Source organism: Pseudophryne corroboree, chromosome 2 (assembly GCF_028390025.1).
Source record: "Pseudophryne corroboree isolate aPseCor3 chromosome 2, aPseCor3.hap2, whole genome shotgun sequence".
Lineage (NCBI taxonomy): Eukaryota > Metazoa > Chordata > Amphibia > Anura > Myobatrachidae > Pseudophryne > Pseudophryne corroboree.
Window position 1 is genome coordinate 214,132,931 of NC_086445.1, and position 24,696 is coordinate 214,157,626.

The following is a 24,696-nucleotide window of genomic DNA, read 5'->3' on the forward strand; positions in this document are numbered from 1 at the left end:
TGGTACAGAACTGTCACTATCAGTTCAGACGCTGCCGTTTGGATTGTCCACGGCACCCCGGGTCTTTACCATGGTAATGGCCGAAATGATGATTCTTCCTAAAAGAAATATGGACGCTTTCCTGATAAGGACAAGGTCCAGAGAACAGTTGGCGGTCGGAGTAGCACTATCTCAAGTAGTTCTACGACAGCACGAGTGGATTCTAAATATTCCAAAATCGCAGCTTTTTCCGACGACATGTCTAATGTTCCTAGGAATGATTCTGGACACAGTCCAGAAAAGGATGTTTTCTCCCGGAGAAGAAGACCAGGGAGTTATCCGAACTAGTCAGGAACCTCCTAAAACCAGGAAAAGTATCAGTGCATCATTGCACAAGGGTCCTGTGAAAAATGGTGGTTTCTTACAAAGCGATCCCATTCGGTAGATTTCACGCAAGAACCTTTCAGTGGAATCTGCTGGGAAAATGGTCCGGATCGCATCTTCAGATGCATCAGCGGATAACCCTGTCTCCAAGGACAAGGGTGTTTTCTTCTGCGGTGGCTGCAGAGTGCTCATCTATGAAAGGGCCGCAGATTCGACATTCAGGACTGGGTCCTGGTGACCACGGATGCCAGCCTGAGTGGCTGGGGAGCAGTCACACAAGGAAAAAATTTCCAGGGAGTGTGATCAAGTCTGGAGACTTCTCTCCACATAAATATACTGGAGCTAAGGGCAATTTACAAGGCTCTAAGCTTAGCAAGACCTCTGCTTCAAGGTCAGCCGGTATTGATCCAGTGGGACAACATCATGGCAGTCGCCCACGTAAACAGACAGGGCGGCACATGAAGCAGGAGGGAAATGGCAGAAACTGCAAGGATTCTTCGCTGGGCGAAAAATCATGTGATAACACTCTCAGCAGTGTTAATTCCGGGAGTGGAAAACTGGGAAGCAGACTTCCTCAGCAGGCATAACCTCCACCCGGGAGAGTGGGGACTTCAGCGGGAAGTCTTCCACGTGATTGTAAACCGTTGGGAAAAACCAAAGGTGGACATGATGGCGTCCAACCTGAACAAAAAACTAGACAGATATTGCGCCAGGTCAAGGGACCCTCAGGCAATAGCGGTGGACGCTCTGGTAACACTGTGGGTGTACCAGTCAGGGTATGTGTTCCCTCCTATGCATCTCCTACCAAAAGTACTGAGAATCATAAGAAGGAGATGAGTAAGAACGATACTCGTGGTTCCGGATGGGTCAAGAAGGACTTGGTACCCGGAACTTCAAGAGATGCTCACGGAAGAACCGTGGCATCTACCTTTAAGAGAGGACCTGCTCCAGCAGGGGCCTTGTCTTTTCCAAGACTTACCGCGGCTGCGTTTGACGGCATGGCAGTTGAACGCCGGATCCTGAAAGGGCATTCCAGATGAAGTCATCCCTACCCTGGTCGAAGCCAGGAAGGATGTAACCGCAAAACATTTTCACCGCATTTGGCGAAAATATGTTGCGTGGTGTGAGGCCAAGAAGGTCCCTACAGAGGAATTCCAACTGGGTCGTTTCCTACATTTCCTGAAAACAGGACTGTCTATGGGCCTAAAATTAGGGTCCATTAAGGTTCAAATTTCGAACCTGTCGAATTTCTTCCAGAAAGAACTGGCTTCAGTGCCTGAAGTTCAGACGTTTGTAAAAGGGGTACTGCATATACAGCCTCCCTTTGTGCCCCCAGTGGCACCTTGGGATCTCAATGTTGTTTTGAGTTTCCTAAAGTCACATTGGTTTGATCCACTCACCACTGTGGAATTAAAATATTTCACATGGAAGGTGAAGATTCTATTAGCCCTGGCTTCAGCCAGGCGTGTGTCAGAATGGGCGGCTTTATCATATAAAAGCCCTTACTTAATTTTTCATTCTGACAAGGCAGAATTGAGGACTCGTCCTCAATTTCTCCTTAAGGTGTTTTCTGTTTTTCACATGAACCAACCTATTGTGGTACCTGCGGCTACTAGGGACTTGGAGAACTCCAAGTTACTTGACGTTGTCAGGGCCCTGAAAATATATGTTTCCAGGACGACTGGAGTCAGAAAATCTAACTCGCTGTTTAGCCTGTATGCACCCAACAAGATGGGTGTTCCTGCTTCTAAGCAGACGATTGCTCGCTGGATTTGTAGTACAATTCAGCTTGCACATTCTGTGGCAGGCTTGCCACAGCCAAAATCAGTAAAAGCCCATTCCACAAGGAAGTGGGCTCATCTTGGGCGGCTGCCCGAGGGGTCTCGGCTTTACAACTTTGCCGAGCTGCTACTTGGTCAGGGGCACACCCTGACTAAGGAGGACCTGGAGTTCTCTCATTCGGTGCTGCAGAGTCATCCGCACTCTCCCGCCCGTTTGGGAGCTTTGGTATAATCCCCATGGTCCTGACGGAGTCCCCAGCATCCACTTAGGACGTTAGAGAAAATAAGAATTTACTTACCGATAATTCTATTTCTCGTAGTCCGTAGTGGATGCTGGGCGCCCATCCCAAGTGCGGATTGTCTGCAATACTTGTACATAGTTATTGTTACAAAAATCGGGTTATTCTTGTTGTGAGCCATCTTTTCAGAGGCTCCTTCGTTGTTATCATACTGTTAACTGGGTTCAGATCACAGGTTGTACGGTGTGATTGGTGTGGCTGGTATGAGTCTTACCCGGGATTCAATATCCTTCCTTATTATGCACGCTCGTCCGGGCACAGTATCCTAACTGAGGCTTGGAGGAGGGTCATAGGGGGAGGAGCCAGTGCACACCACCTGATCCTAAAGCTTTTATTATTGTGCCCTGTCTCCTGCGGAGCCGCTAAACCCCATGGTCCTGACGGAGTCCCCAGCATCCACTACGGACTACGAGAAATAGAATTATCGGTAAGTAAATTCTTATTTTTTCTCTCTTTTCCTTTCTCTCCACTTCTTATCTCTTCTCTTTCTTCCTCTATGTTTCTTTCCCTGACAACCTAACCCCTCTTTCTTTCACTTTTTTTTCCTCTCCCGCTAATCTGTCCCTTTTTCCTCTTCTCTCTCTTCACCCCTCATTGGTCACTAAGTGTAAAATCACAAAAGAATAGAAAATGCTGGGGAGAGGATCTGTAAGTCCCTCAATCTTTCCAACACCAGTCCCCTCTTTTAAACTGTGTGCCTGGTGGTCAGGGTGGTCACCAGGCAAAATCACATGCACTTCAGAAAATTCATGGAGTCCGGGCATGGGGGGAAAATCTCCCCCCAAACTGGCATCAATAAAATCAGGGGCATGCAGGATTTCTGTATTTTAGGGGGTTGGTACTGTTTGCCCTTTCACGCCCATAATGACACTGGCAACTTTGTGGGCACCCATATTTATTAAATTATGTGGCCAACTAGTACTATCTATTGTTTTGTGATCATATATGATCAGAGCTGGATTAAGACATTGGGGGGCGCGGGGTACTTAAGACGGGGGGCCCTGAGGTCTAAAACTAAATATACACACACACCATACCTCACAACTTTGCTGGCATCTAAGAAGGGACATCAGCGCGCGCCGTAATTAGGGGGCGTGGCATTATGGCATTCTGAGGGCATGGACAGAGGGGTTCACTACGATCTGCCGGCCTCCCGGCGACCAGCATACCGGCGCCGGGAGGCCGGCCGGCGGCTTACCGACAGTGTGGCGAGCGCAAATGAGCCCCTTGTGGGCTCGCTGCGCTCGCCACGCTGCGGGCACGGTGGCGCGCGACACAATTTTATTCTCCCTCCAGGGGGGTCGTGGACCCCCACGAGGGAGAATAAGTGTCGGTATGCCGGCTGTCGTGCTCCCGGCGCCGGTATGCTGGTCGCCGGGAGCCCGACCGCCGGCATACTGAAGACCACCCGGACAGAGCTGTGAGAGCTGCTGGCCATGCCCCCTGTCCCTCTCTGCCAGGAATAGACGCTGTGCGCATGCGCACAGCGTCTATTCACCGCTGCTCTCCTCAGAGCAGTGAGTGACAGGGAGGGATCTCCCAACTGCCTCCCCACTCGCGGGACGCTGTGACCCGTGGGTGGGACAGTGGAACAGACCGTGAAAAACGGGACTGTCCTGCCAAAATCGGGACAGTTGGGAGGTATGCACACACATACATACATATGGATTGGGTCTTGGCATCCTGATGGTGAGAATCCCAACAGGAGCAAGGTAAGTATACTTTCCTTTCCCTAATTTCCCCCTAACCCTCACTTTCCACACCCTAAACCTAACCCTCCCACCCCCCCGCAGCCTAACCCTCCCGGGAGGTGCCTAACCCTAATCCCCTTTCCCGCAGCCTGAACCTAACCCCCCCTTCCTCACCGCAGCCTATCCATAACCATTCCCAGGGGTGCCTAAACCTAACCCTCCTCCCCACAGTCTAACCCTAACCCTCCCCCTGTAGCTTAAACCTAACCTCCACCATTGTGGCTTACCTCTCCGATGGGCCTGCAGTCATTCGGGATTCCGGTGGTCGGGATTCTGAGAAGTGTCGGGATTCCGGCGTCGGTATTTTGATTGCCAGTATCCCGACCTGGTCCCATAAAAATTTTTTATATACATACATATACAGTGTGTATGTGTATATATATATATATATATATATATATATATATATATGTGTGTGTGTGTTTGTATTTATATATATATATATATATATATATATACATATATATATACATACATACATACATACACAAATTGAATGCATGCCTAAGGTAAAAAAAAAAAAAAAAATAAATCCTTACTAATTAGGCAGTGAGTGCCTGAAGGTTCCGCTCTGTCTCTCCAGTCTCCACCCGGCCAGCACACACCCACAGTCCACTTCCAGGAAGCTTCCTTCTTCTCTGCAGCCTGCGTGCTCAGCCAGTCACTGAGCCGCAGGCTGCAGCTTGCCATCCTATTGGGCGGCTGAGCCGTCACTCAGCAAGAAGCCCAGCCAGCTCTGCAGCGTCAGCGGCTCTGAGCATGACCGCTGGGCTGTAAGTGGGGAGGGGAGCGCAGTGCCGCGGATCGGATTAGAGATCCGATCTGGCGGGTGGCAAGGGGCCCTTTCAGACAGGGGGGCCCGGGATACTTACCCCCGGAGCCCCCCCCCCCCCCCCCCCCCCCTTAATCCGGCTCTGTATATGATCACCAGACAATATTACCCTGCACTACAGAAAATAGATGCTTTTCTTATAATGGTGGGAGGGCTCCTGTCACGCCCATAATTCTAAATAATCTCTAAAATGTAAGCTTGTCCACATAGAAAGATGTGAGTCGCTTCTTTCAAATTATGTAGCTCCCTTAGTAGCGATTGTCTGGTGATTACCTGTGAAAAGCGCAATGGAAAGAATAGTCACCTAGAGGCTCAATGGGGAATAACTTTTGTGTGGAGTGTTTTTGTTTTGGCCCTTCCCTGCAGGGCACCTGGATCCTCAAATTGACTCTCCGAGGGGGCCTTAATCTATGTGCCTCACACCACTCTTGAAGTGCAAACCAAACTGCTGGATATCGCAAAACGTTTTACGCTCAAAATCACAAATTTACTAAGCAGCGTGTTTCAGTATCTATTTTCTCCCGATGGTGATACTCACCTGTTTCAGAGGCATGCGATTTTATTTGATTTCACCCATTTACGATAGACTACATAACCCTATAGAAAACAGCGGACTCAGGGGGTCATTCTGACCCGATCGCAGGCTGCGCTTCGTCACAGCCGTGCGATCGGGTCGGAACTGCGCATGCACTGTGGCTGCATTGCGCAGGCCCGTCGTTGCCTGTAGCGATGCTGCTAGCGAAGAAAGAGGTCGCAGCGGTGACCGCAAGAAGACTGACAGGAGGAAGGCGTTCCGGGGTATCAACTGACCGTTTTCTGGGAGTGGTGCAGCGAATTAAGGCGTATCCAGGCGTTTGGAGGGCGGATGTCTGACGTCAATTCCGGGACCTTCAACGCTGGATTCATCGCACAGGGTAAGTAATTCATACCCTGGTCTTGTTCTGCACAAAACTTTTTTTGCGTAGCAGGGCTGCACAAGCGATCGCAGCCTTGCTATGCAAAAAAACACTTCCCCATAGGCGGCGTCTAGTTGATCGCACGGGCTGCAAAAAGTTGCAGCGTGCGATCAACTCGGAATGACCCCCTCAAAGCACTGCACAAATCGGTGTGGTCTGTACAGGCTTTGGTGTATTCTAGTGTTAATAAAGTGTTAAGTTTGTGAAAAAAAATTACATGGTGTCCCCCCCCCCAAAAAAAAGCATAACCATCCCCGAACATCTGAGCCTGTTCTGGAAAATTGGGGGAAAACCAGGGTGGGGTCCCCCATTTTTCCAGTAACCTGCACTGGGCTCAATCAACTGGGGGCTAATGCCATGGCAGGGAGACACATCATTGGGGGCCCCTGCATCACATTAACCATCCGCAAACTGGACACCCCAGGCCTGGAATTCATGGAGAAGTGGGGACCTCCACAACAAAAAGGGTCCCCCCTCCCAGGTAACCTATGTCCAACATCCCTGTTCCTGATAACAGTGGATGCGGGGTTGATAGTGTAAAAATAGAAGTAATATTGTTACAGTGGGACTAAAGGTCCCAGAAAGCCTGCCCTGGCAAGCCACAAATGCTAACATGCCCAGAAAATAAAGACCCGCTGGCACATGTACCCCAACTGTAAAAAAAATATATTTTAAAAGACAGTACTCACACACTGAAAGTGTTAACCCTTTGGGCCCGATTCAGACCTGATCGCTGTTGTGCGAATTCCCACAGCGGGCGATTATCAAATAATTGCACGTGCATATGCATCACAATGCACAGGCGCGTCGCCAAACAGCGTCAGAATGGTGCAAGAATTCTGATTGCAAGGCGTTCGCAAGGTGATTGACAGGAAGATGACGTTTGTAGGTGGTAACTATCCATTTTCATGGAGTGTCAGGTAAAATGCAGGCGTTCTAGAGCATTTTCAGGGCGGGTGTGCGACATCAGCTCCGGCCCCGATCAGCATGTTTATATCGCACTATAGGAGTAAGTCTTGGGCTACGCACAGACTGGAAAAATCATTTGATAGTGAGTTGCGAATGGATTTACAGCTATCTGCTGTCTGGTGGAATTTTTGCGCGGTGTACACATGCATTGGGGGGTGGGTTTTCACTCTCTATGGGGGGTGGCTATCTGATCGCAGACCGCTTCAAAAACTCACAGCAGCGATCAGGTCTGAAACAGGCCCTTTATTACACACAATCGCACTTACACCTAAATCGCACTCATTACCTGTCGGGGGGTATTCAATTACCCGCGAAGAAGCAACGGGAGCTAAAAATTTACGTTTTTCATGATTTTTTTCCGATGTTTCTTCTATATTTTCAATTAGGTCACCCCACAAAAAAAGTCCTTTTTACCCGAAAACACACAGGTTCATTGAAACCTGTGTATTTTCGGTAGAAACAGCCCCGTTTTTGGATGAAAACGGGGCTGTTTTCTGGGATTTTGCTTTGCCTGTCTGAGGCAGGCGAAACAAAATCCCTGATAAGCCGCGTCTCGCGCCAGCTTATCAGGGCTAATCGAATAGCTCCCAGCAAGTCAATTACCCGTGATCAATGATCGCAGGTAATTGAATACCCCCCACAGACTTCATACTAACCTACTACTTGTAAATTCTGTATTGTGCAAACACGATTCTTAGTAAATCCGTTATTTTTATTTGTGTCCATGCTAAAGTTATGATATTTGGTCTGATGGTGTATTGAGGCGAATTGGAGTGTTAAATCATGTTTCATGCGATTTGCCCCTTAGTGACAGGAAATCACAGAGAAACACCAAATAGCCCAAAATAGAACTTTAGTAAGTTTACCCCCTGTCATCTTTACCTTAGCTTATAATGCACTCCCTATCCATGCCAGAGCTTCTGGCTTCTCCAGTTACTGCAGTGTCTACTTCTGGTAGTGCCACCTCTTCCCTAAGATGACCTTTATTCTTTGCTTCAGTTGTCCTTGTTGACTCCGTCTCTGCCGGCGAACTGGCTTCTCTCTGCTTGCGAAAGCTCATAAGCCAGAGGGAGAAGCCAGGGCTATGACACAGCAAGCCATCATTGGCACATTGCAGCAACTTCTTATTGTCTGATCCATGATGATATCACTCTTGCGGTTCCCTGGGGTTGTCTGGCTGGGTGGCTCTGGGGTGTCCTGCCCCCCCGGACCTGAACCCCTATAGTTAGTGTTAGGGACTTACCCAATGAGAGGCTACCTATGGCGTGGTGGGTAAGCTCATGGTCCTGGCCAGGATTATGCTAACTGCCTTTGGTTATTACAGGTTGACCAGGTGCGAGATAGTGCACCTGCAACTTTTTTCCCCCCTTGTATACTGATCCATGATGAACCACTCATGGCACACAGATGGCGTCAATTTGCAAAATGAATTTTTTTTATTGGACGCCCTGAAACATGTATGGATTCCAGTGTTCTAATGCAGGGAGTCTCCTGATACTCAACAGAGCTGCAACCTGAGATTGCAGCTTGCAAAGGATGGGTTCCAGTGACAATGTTCGTCTTCTCCAGGTAAGTGTTCTTCACCCTATTCCAATCCAATGCTGGGCACTCCTTTTACACCCCTTCCAGCATTGGACACCAGTACTCTGTCCCAGCACTGGGATTCTACAGCTAGTCACACTGGTAAACCTTATTACTAGACATTGTATTAGACTGTTCTAAGAGTGTTAATGAAGCACAACTACTGTTGCATTATCACTTAGGGTGTGGGAAATTGATGAGATAATGTAGGATAATTGATTTTCTGTGTGTGTGAATCATGTCCCATGCTGGAACTGAATCTTCCTGAGCCCAATCTACTGAACAGACCTTGATGTTCTATGACAAGCAAGACTAAAGAAAGCAATGTTCTGTATACTCTTTATAATTTCCTCTCGCTGGATGATAACATTGTGTTTGGTCACCTCCCTCAGGCTTAATACTGTATCATGAATTTGTGTAATTATGTCTCCATTATATTACATCTGCCCTGATGAAGTCACTGGAGAGAAAAGTGCTTTAATGTGTGGTCTCGGGAAGATTAGATGTGGATTTTGGTTTTATTTTACAGTAACAAAGATGTCTCACATCAGCAATGTTCATCATTGCTGTGAGTCAGAATAATTTTGTAAGGAGAAGTGGAAAACTATTCTAGAAAGTTGCCACCTCCACTTAGTGTAAAGAGGGCTGAATACTGACAGAAAACTCATAGTGATTGTTGTCTGATCTACAGTGATTAATACAGCACTAGGTGATTCATCGCGCCCCACGGGCGCTCTTCACACCGTCGGTTGGGGCTACGCCCCGTTAACCCCTGCACGCCTTTGAACATACACAGGCCAGTAGATAGGTGGTCAAGAGGTGCTGCGGGTGGGGAAGGGGAGGGTGTGGTAGGTCCGCGAATGGGGGAAGGCAGAGCCGGATTAAGACCATGGGGGGCCCGGGGTGCTTTAGACAGTGGGGTCCCTATTGAAGAGAGGGGTGGGGGGTGCACCTATTAACGGGGCCTAATGCCCACCATGCGCCCTCGGGCCGGGAGGGCCCGACTATAAATGGCCACGGGCCGAGAGGGCCCGACTACATACCCACAGGCCGGGAGGGCCTGACTGTACCTACGGGCCTAGTGCCCGATCCCTGACGGTCTAGGGAGGAAAGGGGGGGTGAGTGAGAAACCACCTCACTGAGGCCTCACCTGGTCCGGGTCATCTTCCATCAGGAGCACGGCGTCTTCCGGCCTTTTCAGCGGGCACCGGAGCTCTTCTCCCTCCATCCGGCTGTTCACCGCTCTTCAGCGCGGCCTCCCTCTTCGGCTCTCGCTCGGTGTCTTCTGCGCTCTTCCGCGCGGTCGTCTTCTTCGGCTCCCGCCCGGCATCTGACGTCGGATGCCGTGGGCGGGGCCAATGACCCGGCGAGACAATCTGATTGGCCGGCGCCCCGTGAGCCATGATTTACTCGCGGACGGCGCCGGATTTGAACTCCCGCCGCCAGCGCTTCAGATTGGCTGGCAAAACGGACCCCCCCTTAATCCGGATCTAGGGAAGGTGTGGGTGGGGGAGGGGGCCGGAGGTGCTGTGGTTGGAGGAGTGGAGGCTGCGGGGGTCCGGATGCGCTGCGGGCAGGGGAGGGGTGTGATGCGGGTGTGGGTGATACGGATGGGGGAGGGGGTGGGAGTGCCGTGGGTGTTGGAGGGACGTGTGTGGGGGTGGATGTGGTGGATGCTGTGGGTGGGAGGGGGGGCGTATGTGGTGGGTGTCGCGGGTGGGAGAGGGCCGGGTGGGGTGGAGCTTGCGGGGGGGGAGAGGTGGGTATGGGGGGGGGGAGGTGCAGGGGTGCTGCGGGTGGGGGAGGGGTGTTGCGGGTGTGGGTGCTACGGGTGGGGGAGGGGTGTGTGCCGCGGGTGGGGGACGGATGTCGTGAATGCTGCGGGTGGGGGAGGGGCTGGTGGGGTGTGGGTGTAGCAAGGAGGAGAGGTGGGTATGGGGGGAGGTGCTGTGGGTGGGGGAGGGGGGGTGCTACGGTTGGGGGAGGGAGTGCAGCGGGAAGGAGAGGGGAGTACTGCGGGTGGGGGGCAGATGTGGTGGATGGTGTGGGTTCGGCGGGTGGGGTGGATAAGGGAGTGCCGCGGGTGGGGTGGAGGGTGCGTGGGTGTAGGGGGGGGAGATGGGTGTGGGGGGGGTGCCGCGGGTGGGGGAGAGAGAGGGTGGGTTTTTTGGGTTGTGGGTGCTACGGGTGGAGGATGGATGTGGTGGGTGCCACGGGTGGGGGAGGGGTAGGGGGGGTTCTGCGGGTGAGGGAGGGGCGGGGGGGTGCTACAGGAGGGGGCGGGAGTGCTGCGGGTGGTGGAGGGGCGTGTGCCGCGGATGTGGTGGATGCTGTGGCTGCCGCGGGTGGGGGGTGCATCAGGTGGGGGTGGGGACGGGAGTGCAGTGGTTGGGTGAGGGGTGTGTGCCGCGGGTGGGATGGATGCTGTGGTTACCGCGGGTGGGAGGGTGCGGGGTGCCGCGGGTGGGAGGGTGCGGGGTGCCGCGGTCCATGTGGTGCGGGTGGGAGGGGGGCGCGAGCCGTGTTCCGCGGGTGGGGGGCTGATGTGTTGGATGCTGTGGGTGGAAGGAGGGCCGTGCGCCGATGGTGTCGCGGATGTGGTGGATGCTGTGGGTGCCGCTGGTGGTGGAGGGGCGGTGGGGGGCAGGGGGGGAGAAGTGGGTATGGGGGTGGTGCGGGGGTGCCGCGGGTGGGGGAGGGGTGGGGGGTGCAGCAGGTGGGGGAGGGGACGGGAGTGCAGTGGTTGGGTGAGGGGTGTGTGCCGCGGGTGGGGTGGATGCTGTGGGTACCGCGGGTGGGAGGGTGCGGGGTGCCGCGGGTGGGAGGGTGCGGGTTGCCGTGGGCCGGGTGGGCGCGGGCCATGTGCCGTGGGTGGGGGGCTGATGTGTTGGATGCTGTGGGTGGAAGGAGGGCCGTGCGCTGCGGGTGGGGTGCCGCGTGTGGGAGGAGGGCCGTGCGGCGCGGGTGGGGTGCCGCGTGTGGGAGGAGGGCCGTACGGCGCGGGTGGGGTGGAGGGTGCGTGGGTGTAGGGGGGGATATGGGTGTAGGGGGGGTGCTGCGGGTGGGGGAGAGAGAGGGTTGGTTTTTTGGGTTGTGGGTGCTACGGGTGGGGGATGGATGTGGTGGGTGCCACGGGGTGGGTGAGGGGTAGGGGGGTTCTGCGGGTGGGGGAGGGGCGGGGGGGTGCTACAGGAGGGGACGGGAGTGCTGCGGGTGTTGGAGGGGAGTGTGGGGTGCGGGGGGGTGGAGAAGTGGTGCGGGGGTGCCGCGGGTGGGGGGTGCAGCAGGTGGGGGAGGGGACGGGAGTGCAGTGGTTGGGTGAGGGGTGTGTGCCGCGGGTGCGGTGGATGCTGTGGGTACCGCGGGTGGGAGGGTGCGGGGTGCCGAGGGTGCGGGGTGCCGCGGGCCGTGTGGTGCGGGTGGGCGCGTGCCGTGTGCCGCGGGTGGGGGGCTGATGTGTTGGATGCTGTGGGTGGAAGGAGGGCCGTGCGCCGCGGGTGGGGTGCCGAGGGTGGGAGGAGGGCCGTGCGGCGCGGGTGGGGTGCCGCGTGTGGGGGGAGGGCCGTACGGGTGGGGTGGAGGGTGCGTGGGTGTAGGGGGGAGGGAGATGGGTGTAGAGGGGGTGGGTTTTTTGGGTTGTGGGTGCTACGGGTGGGGGATGGATGTGGTGGGTGCCACGGGTTGGGGAGGGGTAGGGGGGGTTCTGCGGGTGGGGGAGGAGCGGGGGGGTGCTACAGGAGGGGACGGGAGTGCTGCGGGTGTTGGAGGGGAGTGTGAGGTGGAGGCTGCGGGGGGGGGGGGGAAGTGGCATGGGGGTGGTGCGGGGGTGCCGCGGGTGGGGGGTGCAGCAGGTGGGGGAGGGGACGGGAGTGCAGTGGTTGGGTGAGGGTTGTGTGCCGCGGGTGGGAGGAGGGCCATGCGGCGCGGGTGGGATGCGGTGTGTGCCGCGGGTGAAAGGAGGGCCGTGCGCCGCGGGTGGGGTGAATGCTGTGGGAGGGGGGGCAGCACATTGGCATTCTCCTCCGGACTGTGCGGTGACGGCGAGTCCGGCTTACAGTCCCCGCTCCCCGGCTGCAGGATCACCAGGGTACGTACAGGGAGTGTACGGGGAGGAGAGAGACAGGGCACTGGGCGGAGACGGGGCGGGGATGGGCGGACCGAGGGAGGGGACTGTTCCTGGCCTGCATGCAGCCACTGTGACTCCGCCCAGCGTTACGGGCACGCACAGAGTCACAGACTTAGGCTAATATATAGGAGATTGGTAATAACAAGTATTGCAGAGGTGCAAGTAGCAAAAATTTCTTAGTGGTACTGTGTGCGCACGCCTAAGGCACGTGTGCCCAAAAAATGGGTGTGGCAACATGCTACACGGAGCATGGTCAATGAAAATGGGGGCGTGATACACATATGGGGGGCCATATACACATATGCCCCCAATACTGCCAGATACACATATGACCCCAGTAGTGCAGTGCCAAATACACATATGCCCCTACTGTGCCAGATATGTCCCTACAGTGCCAGTTACACATATGCCCCCACAGTGCCAGATACACATATGCCCAACAGTGCCAGATACACATTTGCCCCCCCCCCAGTGTCAGATACACATATGCCCCACAGTGCAAGATATGCCCCTACAGTGCCATTTACACATATGCCCCCACAGTGCATGTACACCCCCCAGTGCTGCTCTCCGCACTGCAGCCAATGCTCTGCTGTGTGTGTATATGTCACAGGATGTGCACCAAGAAAGATATAACCCCACCCTCCTCTCTTTTTTCTCTGGAGGGGTATATGTACACATGTATGATAGAATTCACTCACAAATCCTTTTATCACAATGATAAATTAAGACCTTAGGAAAGAGAGGCTCCCTGAGGGATAAACGTTTAATACCAGGCATTTATAGCCCAGGTAGAGCAAGAGATAAATTCACCAACAGCAATTGTAATAGGAATACATTGTCTTCCCATAAGCTTATTAATTAAGATTATAAAAAGTAATGTGAAAGTAACATTCCAGAGATACAAATATATGTATCATCATAAAACATCCTTTAGTATAAAATCAATCCAAAATGAAGTATCTGGAATAAGGGTTACAAGGTAATATGTAGATGAGTGTTAGGGATATACGTTGTGGTCTTCTCTGAAATTGAGTCACATTAAATCCTATATAATACTTAATTATCTTTCTCTAATTTTTCTTTAATAATAAGGCTCCTCACAAAATGTGAAAATCTTTATTAATTGAAACCAGAACATTCTTCAATTAAGAGGATTATTTCTCCCCCAGTGCTGCTCTCCGCACTGCAGCCGATGCTCTGCTGTGTGTGAGGGGAGGAGAGCTCATAGCGCACTTCTCCTGCTCCTCAGTGTTTTGTCCGGTCTCCAGCGGCGGGTATCTCTGAACACTGAGGGGCAGGAGAGGCGTGCACTGTACTCTCCACCCCTCACACACAAAGCAGAGCAGCGTCTGCAAGCAATGTTGTTGGGCCGGCAGTACTGCGTACCGGCTAGAGATGTGCGGCGGGCACTTTTCGTGTTTTGTGTCTTGGTTTTGGATTTTGGATTTGGATCCCCGCTTGTATTTTGGATCTGAATAGGTTTTGCCAAAACCACCCTTTCGGGTTTTGATTTTGGATCTGGATGATTTTTGGGGGGAAAAACAAAAACATAAAAAAAGCTAAAATCACAGAATTTGGGGGTAATTTTGATCCTACAGTATTAGTAACCTCAATAACATTCATTTCCACTAATTTCCAGTCTATTCTGAACACCTCACAATATTGTTTTTAGGCCTAAAAGTTGCACCGAGGTTGCTGGATGACTAAGTGACACAAGTGTGCGGCACAAACACCTGGCCCATCTAGGAGTATCACTGCAGTGGTAGACAGGATGGCACGTAAAAAAACTAGCACATCATGCAAATAAGTAAAAGAGGTGCAATGAGGTAGCTGTATGACTAAGCTAAGCGATACAAGTGTGCAGCACAACACCTGGCCCATCTAGGAGTGGCAGAACAAGCCAGTAAATATTTGGACACTCATTTGAGAAAATTTGTAAATATACTCCCATCATACACCAAAGACACGACAGATGTCTTATACAAACTGAATGAAATACATGTGGACGAACATACCCTTCTCGCAACTTGTAATGCAGAATCACTATACACGAGCATACAACATGGGGAGGGTATATCTTCGGTTAACCACTTCAGAAAGAAGGGAACACTCAATTTGGGAATTCCTATTGAAATTACTGACTTTTGTTCTCCAGAAGAACTTCTTTGTTCGATGACAGATATTACTTGCAGGTGAGGGGCACAGCTATGGGGACGGCTTGTGCCCCCACCTATGCAAATATATATCTGGGATGGTGGGAGGAGACTTGCGTTTTCATGAAACTATGGATAACTACACCCAATATGTCCTAATCTGGTTGAGATATATAGACGACCTGCTGATACTGTGGAATGGTCCCAAGGACAAATTTAAAGAGTTCATTAACATACTAAACAACAATACACTTAACCTGAAAGTTACGTATGAGATTAGTGACTCAGAAGTGACCTTTCTGGATTTAAGAATAAAGAAGATGGAAGATGGTCGGATAGGCACAGACCTATATAGAAAACACACAGCGACCAACAGTGTTTTACACAAATCCAGCGCACATTTTCCCCTGGTACTTGAAGGAATCCCAAAGGGGAATTCCTGAGAATGAGAAGAAACTGTTCCGGAGCAAGAGAATTTGATCAGAGAGCGACGGAACTTAGTGATAGACTTCTCAAAAGGGTATATTCAAAAGAGCTATTAAAAAAGCAAGATACCAAGCAAAACACCTGGACAGGAACCAACTTCTATATCCAAAGAAGATCAAGGCCAAAAAACCTGAAGTGATCAGATTTGTGGGGGATTTTTGCTCAGTGTGGGAAGAAATTCAGGGAATCCTGAATAAACATTGGCCAATTCTGAAAATTAGACCCTGACTTGGCCAAAGAACTGGGACCCAAACCATCCATGAGTTGGAGGAGAGCAAATAATTTAAGAAAAAAAGTAGTTCACAGTCACTATAACTCAAAGAACAAAATCACAAGAAGAGAGAGGGCAATTACAGGATCACACAGATGTGGGGAGTGTAAGGCATGCGAATTTATGGTAAAGACAACTAAATTTAGGGACAAATATTGCAAAGTACATGTAATTAAGGACTACATGAATTGCAAGACATCGGGAGTAGTATACTGCCTCACCTGCACCTGTGGGAAAAAGTATGTCGGAATGACGACCAGACCCCTGAAACAGAGAGTGCTGGAACACGTGGGTTCTATTAGAAATTGTCAAAAAGATCACAATAAATTTAAACAATTAACAACAGTGGCCAAGCACTATTATAAGAGACATGCGGGTAACGTAACAGACCTAAAAGTCTTCGGAATTGAACAAGTCCAATTGGGGATCAGGGGAGCTAGCCTGACCCAAGAATTGCTCAGAAAAGAAAGCTGGTGGACATTTCTATTGGATGGACTCCAACCCAACGGACTCAATGAACATATCAATTTTTCAGCTTTCTTGGATGGATAGAACTGCAAAGAATAATTATTAAGGAAATATAGGTTGATGGACAATGGGCAGGAGGAGAGGTTTCAAAAACAAAAGAAAGTGGTAGGGATGATCACTTTAAACTTATTATCACCGAGATATGTCAAAAGACCAAGTCACGCTTACGCATCTTATTTTAGTTTGGCGGTTTGCATTTTCACTGCAGTTTGGTTGGATTTTAGCATCACACTGTTTCACTTTTTGAAGTACAACAACATTTACCAGAATACAGTACACTAAGAGAGAATTTAACATAATAATAAAAAATAAGATTTTACTTACCGATAAATCTATTTCTCATAGTCCGTAGTGGATGCTGGGGACTCCGTCAGGACCATGGGGGAATAGCGGCTCCGCAGGAGACAGGGCACAACAAGTAAGCTTTTAGGATCACATGGTGTGTACTGGCTCCTCCCCCTATGACCCTCCTCCAAGCCTCAGTTAGGTACTGTGCCCGGACGAGCGTACACAATAAGGAAGGATCTTGAATCCCGGTAAGACTCATACCAGCCACACCAATCACACCGTACAACCTGTGATTTGAACCCAGTTAACAGTATGATAACAACGAAGGAGCCTCTGAAAAGATGGCCCACAACAATAATAACCCGATTTTTGTAACAATAATTATGTACAAGTAATGCAGACAATCCGCACTTGGGATGGGCGCCCAGCATCCACTACGGACTATGAGAAATAGATTATCGGTAAGTAAAATCTTATTTTCTCTAACGTCCTAGTGGATGCTGGGGACTCCGTCAGGACCATGGGGATTATACCAAAGCTCCCAAACGGGCGGGAGAGTGCGGATGACTCTGCAGCACGAATGAGAGAACTCCAGGTCCTCCTCAGCCAGGGTATCAAATTTGTAGAATTTTACAAACGTGTTCCCGCCTGACCACGTAGCTGCTCGGCAAAGTTGTAAAGCCGAGACCCCTCGGGCAGCCGCCCAAGATGAGCCCACCTTCCTTGTGGAATGGGCATTTACAGATTTTGGCTGTGGCAGGCCTGCCACAGAATGTGCAAGTTGATTGTACTACAAATCCAACGAGCAATAGTCTGCTTAGAAGCAGGAGCACCCAGCTTTTTGGGTGCATACAATATAAACAGCAAGTCAGACTTTCTGACTCCAGCCGTCCTGGAATTATATATATATATATATATATATATATATATATATATATTTTCAGGGCCCTGACAACGTCTAGCAACTTGGAGTCCTCCAAGTCCCTAGTAGCCGCAGGCACCACATAGGTTGTTTCAGGTGAAACGCTGACACCACCTTAGGAAGAAACTGGGGACGAGTCCCAGTTCTGCCCCGTCCGAATGGAAAAATCAAATATGGGCTTTTGTAAGACAAAGCCGCCAATTCTGACAATCGCCTGGCCGAGGCCAGGGCCAACAGCATGGTCACTTTCCATGTGAGATATTTCAAATCCACAGATTTGAGCGGTTCAAACCAATATGATTTGAGGAATCCCAACACTACTTTGAGATCCCACGGTGCCACTGGAGGCACAAAAGGGGCTGTATATGCAATACTCCCTTGACAAATGTCTGGACTTCAGGAACTGAAGCAATTCTTTCTGGAAGAAAATCTACAGGGCCGAAACTTGAACCTTAATGGACCCCATTTTGAGGCTCATAGGACACTCCTGTTTTCAGGAAGTGCAGAAATCGACCTAGTTGAAATTTCTTCGTGGGGCCTTCCTGGCCTCACCCACGCAACATATTTTCACCACATGTGGTGATAACGTTGTGCGGTCACCTCCTTCCTGGCTTTGACCAGGGTAGGTATGACCTCTTCCGGAATGCCTTTTCCCTTAGAATCCGGCGTTCACCGCCATGCCGTCAAACGCAGCCGCGGTAAGTCTTGGAACAGACATGGTACTTGCTGAAGCAAGTCCCTTCTTAGCTCCTGAGGCCATTAGTCCTCTATGAGCATCTCTTGAAGTTCCGGGTACCAAGTCCCTCTTGGCCAATCCGGAGCCACGAGTATAGTTCTTACTCCTCTACGTCTTATAATTCTCAATACCTTGGTTATGAGAAGCAGAGGAGGGAAACACATACACCGACTGTTACACCCACGGTGTTACCAGGACATCCACAGCTATCGCCTGAAGGTCTCGTGACCTGGCGCAATACCTGTCCCGTTTTTTGTTCGGGCGGGACGCCATCATGTCCACCTTTGGTCTTTCCCAACGGTTCACAATCATGCGGAAAACTTCCCTATGAAGTTCCCACTCTCCCGGTGGAGGTCGTGCCTGCTGAGGAAGTCTGCTTCCCAGTCGTCCACTCCCGGAATGAACACTGCTGACAGTGCTATCACATGATTTTCCGCCTAGCGAAAAATCCTTGCAGTTTTGCCACTGCCCTCCTGCTTCTTGTGCCGCCCTTTCTGTTTACGTGGGCGACTGCCGTGATGTTATCCCACTGGATCAATACCGACTGACCTTGAAGCAGAGGTCTTGCTAAGTTTAGAGCATTATAAATTTGCTCTTAGCTCCAGTATATTTATGTGGAGAGAATTCTCCAGACTTGATCACACTCCCTGGAAATTTTTTCCCTGTGTGACTGCTCCCCAGCCTCTCAGGCTGGCCTCCGTGGTCACCAGCATCCAATCCTGGCCCTCTAGAAGATGAGCACTCTGTAATCACCACAGGAGAGACACCCTTGTCCTTGGATATAGGGTTATCCGCTGATGCATCTGAAGATGCGATCCGGACCATTTGTCCAGCAGATCCCACTGAAGAGTTCTTGCGTGAAATCTGCCGAATGGAATCGCTTCGTAATAAGCCACCATTTTTACCAGGACTCTTGTGCAATGATGCACTGACACTTTTCCTGGTTTTAGGAGGATCCCGATTAGCTCGGATAACTCCCTGGCTTTCTCCTCTGGGAGAAACACCTTTTTCTGGACTGTGTCCAGAATCATCCCTAGGACCAGCAGACGTGTCGTCGGAACAACTGCGGTTTTGGAATATTTAGAATCCACCCGTGTTGTCGTAGAACTACTTGAGATAGTGCTACTCGACCTCCAACTGTTCTCTGGACCTTGTTCTTATCAGGAGGTCGTCCATTTTCTTTGAAGACGAATCCTCATTTCGGTCATTACCTTGGTAAGGACCCGGGGTGCCTTGGACAATCCAACGGCATCGTCTGAAACTGATAGTGACAGTTTTGTACCACGAACCTGAGATACCCTTGGTGAGAGAGGCAAATTTTGGGACATGGAGGTAAGCATCCCTGATGTCCCGGGACACCATATAGTCCCCTTCTTCCCGGTTCGCTATCACTGCTCTGAGTGACTCCATCTGGATTTGAACCTTTGTAAGTGTTCAAATATTTCAGATTTAGAATAGGTCTCACCTAGCCTTCTGGCTTCAGTACCACAATATAGTGTGGAATAATACCCCTTTCCCTGTTGTAGGAGGGGTAATTTTATTATCACCTGCTGGGAATACAGCTTGTGAATTGTTTTCAATACTGCCTCCCTGTCGGAGGGAGACATTGGTACAGCAGACTACAGAACCTGCGAGGGGAAACGTCTCGACATTCCAATCTGTACCCCTTGGATACTACTTGTAGGATCCAGGGGTCCTGTACGGTCCTAGCGTCATGCTGAGAACTTGGTAGAAGCGGTGGAGGGCTTCTGTTCCTGGGAATGGGCTGCCTGCTGCAGTCTTCTTCCCTTTCCTCTATCCCTGGGCAGATATGACTCTTATAGGGACGAAAGGACTGAGGCTGAAAAGACGGTGTCTTTTTCTGCAGAGATGTGACTTAGGGTAAAAAACGGTGGATTTTCCAGCAGTTGCCGTGGCCACCAGGTCCCATGGACCGACCCCAAATAACTCCTCCCCTTTATACGGCAATACATCTTTGTGCCGTTTGGAATCTGCATCACCTGACCACTGTCGTGTCCATAAACATCTTCTTGCAGATATGGACATCGCATTTACTCTTGATGCCAGAGTGCAAATATCCCTCTGCGCATCTCGCATATATAGAAATGCATCCTTTAAATGCTCTATAGTCAATAAAATACTGTCCCTGTCAAGGGTATCAATATTTTTAGTCAGGGAATCCGACCAAGCCACCTCAGCTCTGTACATCCAGGCTGAGGCGATCGCTGGTCGCAGTATAACACCAGCATGTGTGTGTATACTTTTTAGGATATTTTCCAGCCTCCTATCAGCTGGCTCCTTAAGTACGGCCCTATCTGTAGATGGTACCGCCACTTGTTCTGATAAGCATGTGAGCGCCTTATCCACCCTAAGGGGTGTTTCCCAACGCGCCCTAACTTCTGGCGGGAAAGGGTATACCGCCAATAATTTTCTATCGGGGGAAACCCACGCATCATCACACACTTCATTTAATTTATCTGATTCAGGAAAAACTACAGGTAGTTTTTTTCACATCCCACATAATACCCTTTTTTGTGGTACTTGTAGTATCAGAAATATGTAACACCTCCTTCATTGCCCTTAACGTGTGGCCCTAAAGGAAAATACGTTTGTTTCTTCACCGTCGACACTGAAATCAGTGTCCGTGTCTGGGTCTGTGTTGACCGACTGAGGTAAATGGGCGTTTTACAGCCCCTGACGGTGTTTGAGACGCCTGGACAGGTACTAATTTGATCGCCGGCCGTCTCATGTCGTCAACCGGCTTGCAGCGTGTTGACATTATCACGTAATTCCATAAATAAGCCATCCATTCCGGTGTCGACTTCCTAGAGAGTGACATCACCATTACAGGCAATTTGCTCCGCCTCCTCACCAACATTTTCCTCATACATGTCGACACACACGTACCGACATACAGCACACACATAGGGAATGCTCTGATAGAGGACAGGACCCACTAGCCCTTTGGGGAGACAGAGGGAGAGTTTGCCAGCACACACCAAAACGCTATAATTATACAGGGACAACCTTTATATAAGTGTTCCTCCCTTATAGCATTTAATATATATTCATATCGCCAAATCAGTGCCCCCCCTCTCTGTTTTAACCCTGTTTCTGTAGTGCAGTGCAGGGGAGAGCATGGGAGCCTTCCCACCAGCATTTCTGTGAGGGAAAATGGCGCTGTGTGCTGAGGAGAATAGGCCCCGCCCCCTTTTCGGCGGGCTTCTTCTCCGGAGTTTGTGATATCTGGCAGGGGTTAAATACATCCATATAGCCTCAAGGGCTATATGTGATGTATTTTTCGCCATACAGGTATTATACATTGCTGCCCAGGGCGCCCCCCCCCGCGCCCTGCACCCTCCGTGACCGCTGTGTGAAGTGTGCTGACAACAATGGCGCACAGCTGCAGTGCTGTGCGCTACCTGATAAAGACTGAAAGTCTTCTGCCGCCTGGTTCCGGACCTCTTCAATCTTCAGCATCTGCAAGGGGGGTCGGCGGCGCGGCTCCGGGACGAACCCCAGGGCGAGACCTGTGTTCCGACTCCCTCTGGAGCTAATGGTGTCCAGTAGCCTAAGAAGCCAATCCATCCTGCACGCAGGTGAGTTCACTTCTCTCCCCTAAGTCCCTCGTAGCAGTGAGCCTGTTGCCAGCAGGACTCACTGAAAATAAAGAACCTAAAAACTTTTTCTAAGCAACTCTTTAAGAGAGCCACCTAGATTGCACCCTGCTCGGACGGGCACAAAAACCTAACTAAGGCTTGGAGGAGGGTCATAGGGGGAGGAGCCAGTACACACCATGTGATCCTAAAAGCTTACTTTTTGTGCCCTGTCTCCTGCGGAGCCGCTATTCCCCCATGGTCCTGACGGAGTCCCCAGCATCCACTAGGACGTTAGAGAAATATGTAATAATCATTTAAGGATCACTTGATACATGTCACAGGATGTGCACCAAGAAAGACATAACCCCCCCCCCCTCCTCTCTTTTTTCTCTGGAGGGGTATATGTACACATGTATGATAGAATTCACTCACAAATCCTTTTACCACAATGATTAATTAAGACCTTAGGAAAGAGAGGCTCCCTGAGGGATAAACGTTTAATACCAGGCATTTATAGCCCAGGTAGAGCAAGAGATAAATTCACCAACAGCAATTGTAATAGGAATACATTGTCTTCCCATAAGCTTATTAATTAAGATTATAAAAGTAATGTGAAAGTAACATTCCAGAGATACAAATATATGTATCATCATAAAACATCCTTTAGTATAAAATCAATCCAAAATGAAGTATCTGGAATAAGGGTTACAAGGTAATATGTAGATGAGTGTTAGGGATATACGTTATGGTCTTCTCTGAAATTGAGTCACATTAAATCCTATATAATACTTAATTATCTTTCTCTAATTTTTCTTTAATAATAAGGCTCCTCACAAAATGTGAAAATCTTTATTAATTGAAACCAGGACATTCTTCAATTAAGAGGATTATTTCTCCCCCAGTGCTGCTCTCCGCACTGCAGCCGATGCTCTGCTGTGTGTGAGGGGAGGAGAGCTCATAGCGCACTTCTCCTGCTCCTCAGTGTTTTGTCCGGTCTCCAGCGGCGGGTATCTCCAATCAGGCATCGGTTTGTGAGCCAATCAGAGCTTGCGGTCCGGTAGCCAATCAGGAGCCACAGCTGCTGGCCCACGAGCTCTGATTGGCTAAGGAACTGGCGCCTCATTAGAGATACATACCGCTGCCCCCGCCAGAGACCGGACTGAACACTGAGGGGCAGGAGAGGCGTGCACTGTACTCTCCACCCCTCACACACAAAGCAGAGCAGCGTCTGCAAGCAATGTTGTTGGGCCGGCAGTACTGAGTACCGGCTAGAGGTGTGCGGCGGGCACTTTTCGTGTTTTGTGTCTTAGTTTTGGATTTGGATCCCCGCTTGTATTTTGGATCTGGTTAGGTTTTGCCAAAACCACCCTTTCGGGTTTAGGTTTTGGATCTGGATGATTTTTGAAAAAAAAAAAAAAAATTACATAAAAAAAGCTAAAATCACAGAATTTGGTGGTAATTTTGATCCTGCGGTATTATTAACCTCAATAACATTAATTTCCACTAATTTCCAGTCTATTCTGAGCACCTCACAATATTGTTTTTACGCCTAAAAGTTGCACCGAGGTTGCTGGATGACTAAGCTAAGTGCCACAAGTGTGCGGCACAAACACCTGGCCCATCTAGGAGTATCACTGCAGTGGTAGACAGGATGGCACTTAACAACTTAACTGACGATTTATTTTGCCAAAAACCGCTCCGAAATTGTTTTTTTTATAAGTGAATTAGGTGAAGAACATGAAGTTAACCCTATCCCAAATGATTTTAGTTAAAAAAAAATGGGGGGGGGAAATGTTTTTTTTTTAAATAAAAATATTTAATTCGAAACATCGATCGGGAACATCGCGACCATCGGGAACATTGCGGCTTTCATTTTGATAGCCGGGACAGCCTGCAGGTATACGGGGGGAGGGTCTGGGGGTGGCTTGGGAGGGTTCATTTACACTCCCCAGCGGCTGCCATTGTCTTCAGCTGCTGGAGGGAGGGCATCCTGCCATGCTGACCAATCAGCAATGATCGGCAGCACGGCAATCAGTGGAGGAGAGTGCAGGGAGGCAGAGGGACCTTCCGGTCCCTCTGACAGCAGCAGCGGAGGGAATTTTATCTTCCATGCCGCTGCAAACACTCTCTATCTGACTGGTCGCATCCTGTGCGACCAGGTCAGATAGAGCACAATCAGGCATGGTCGCATCTGATGTGACCATGCAAAGCAAGTGGTTGAGAAAAGCTAGGCCCCAAACAGCACATCATCAAAGAAGTAAAAGAGGGGCAATGAGGTAGCTGTATGACTAAGCTAAACGACACAAGTGTGCGGCACAAACACCTGGCCCATCTAAGAGTGGCACTGCAGTCCCACTGCACTAATAGCGGATACTGGATGCACGTCTAACACCAACATAGCTGTCAAGGCCTAAGTTATCTGCTTTGCAACAGGATGACTGCTGTCATATTTCATCTTCCTCGCAAAGGACTGTTGGACAGTCATTTGCTTAGTTGAAGTAGTATAAGTGGTCTTCCGACTTCCCCTCTGGGATGACGATCGACTCCCAGCAGCAACAACAGCAGCAGTAGGAGGAAGTGGTTCTTGATCTTTCCCTATTTTATCCTCCAAGTTTTTGTTTTCCATTAATTTTCTGGAGTTATATAACAAAATGTAGCACAGGAGAGCGTACCTCTACACCACACAGGGCAAACCCTGTAAAATTATTTGGATTAAATATTAATAACCCCTTTATTTGGAGTAAATAATATACAGCACAAGACAGCACCACTGGACTTATATGGCAGTACCGCTGGAGTTATATGGCAGTACTGCTATACTTATATGGCAGTACCAATGGACTGGATTTATACAGCAGTACCACTGGATTTATACGGCAGTACCAATGGACTTATACGGCAGTATCACTGGAATTATATGGCAGTACCACTGGACTGGATTTATGTGGCAGTACCACTGGATTTATACGGCAGTACCACTGAACATATACAGCATTATCACTGGAATTATATGGCAGTACCACTGACTTATACGGCAGTATCACTGAAATTA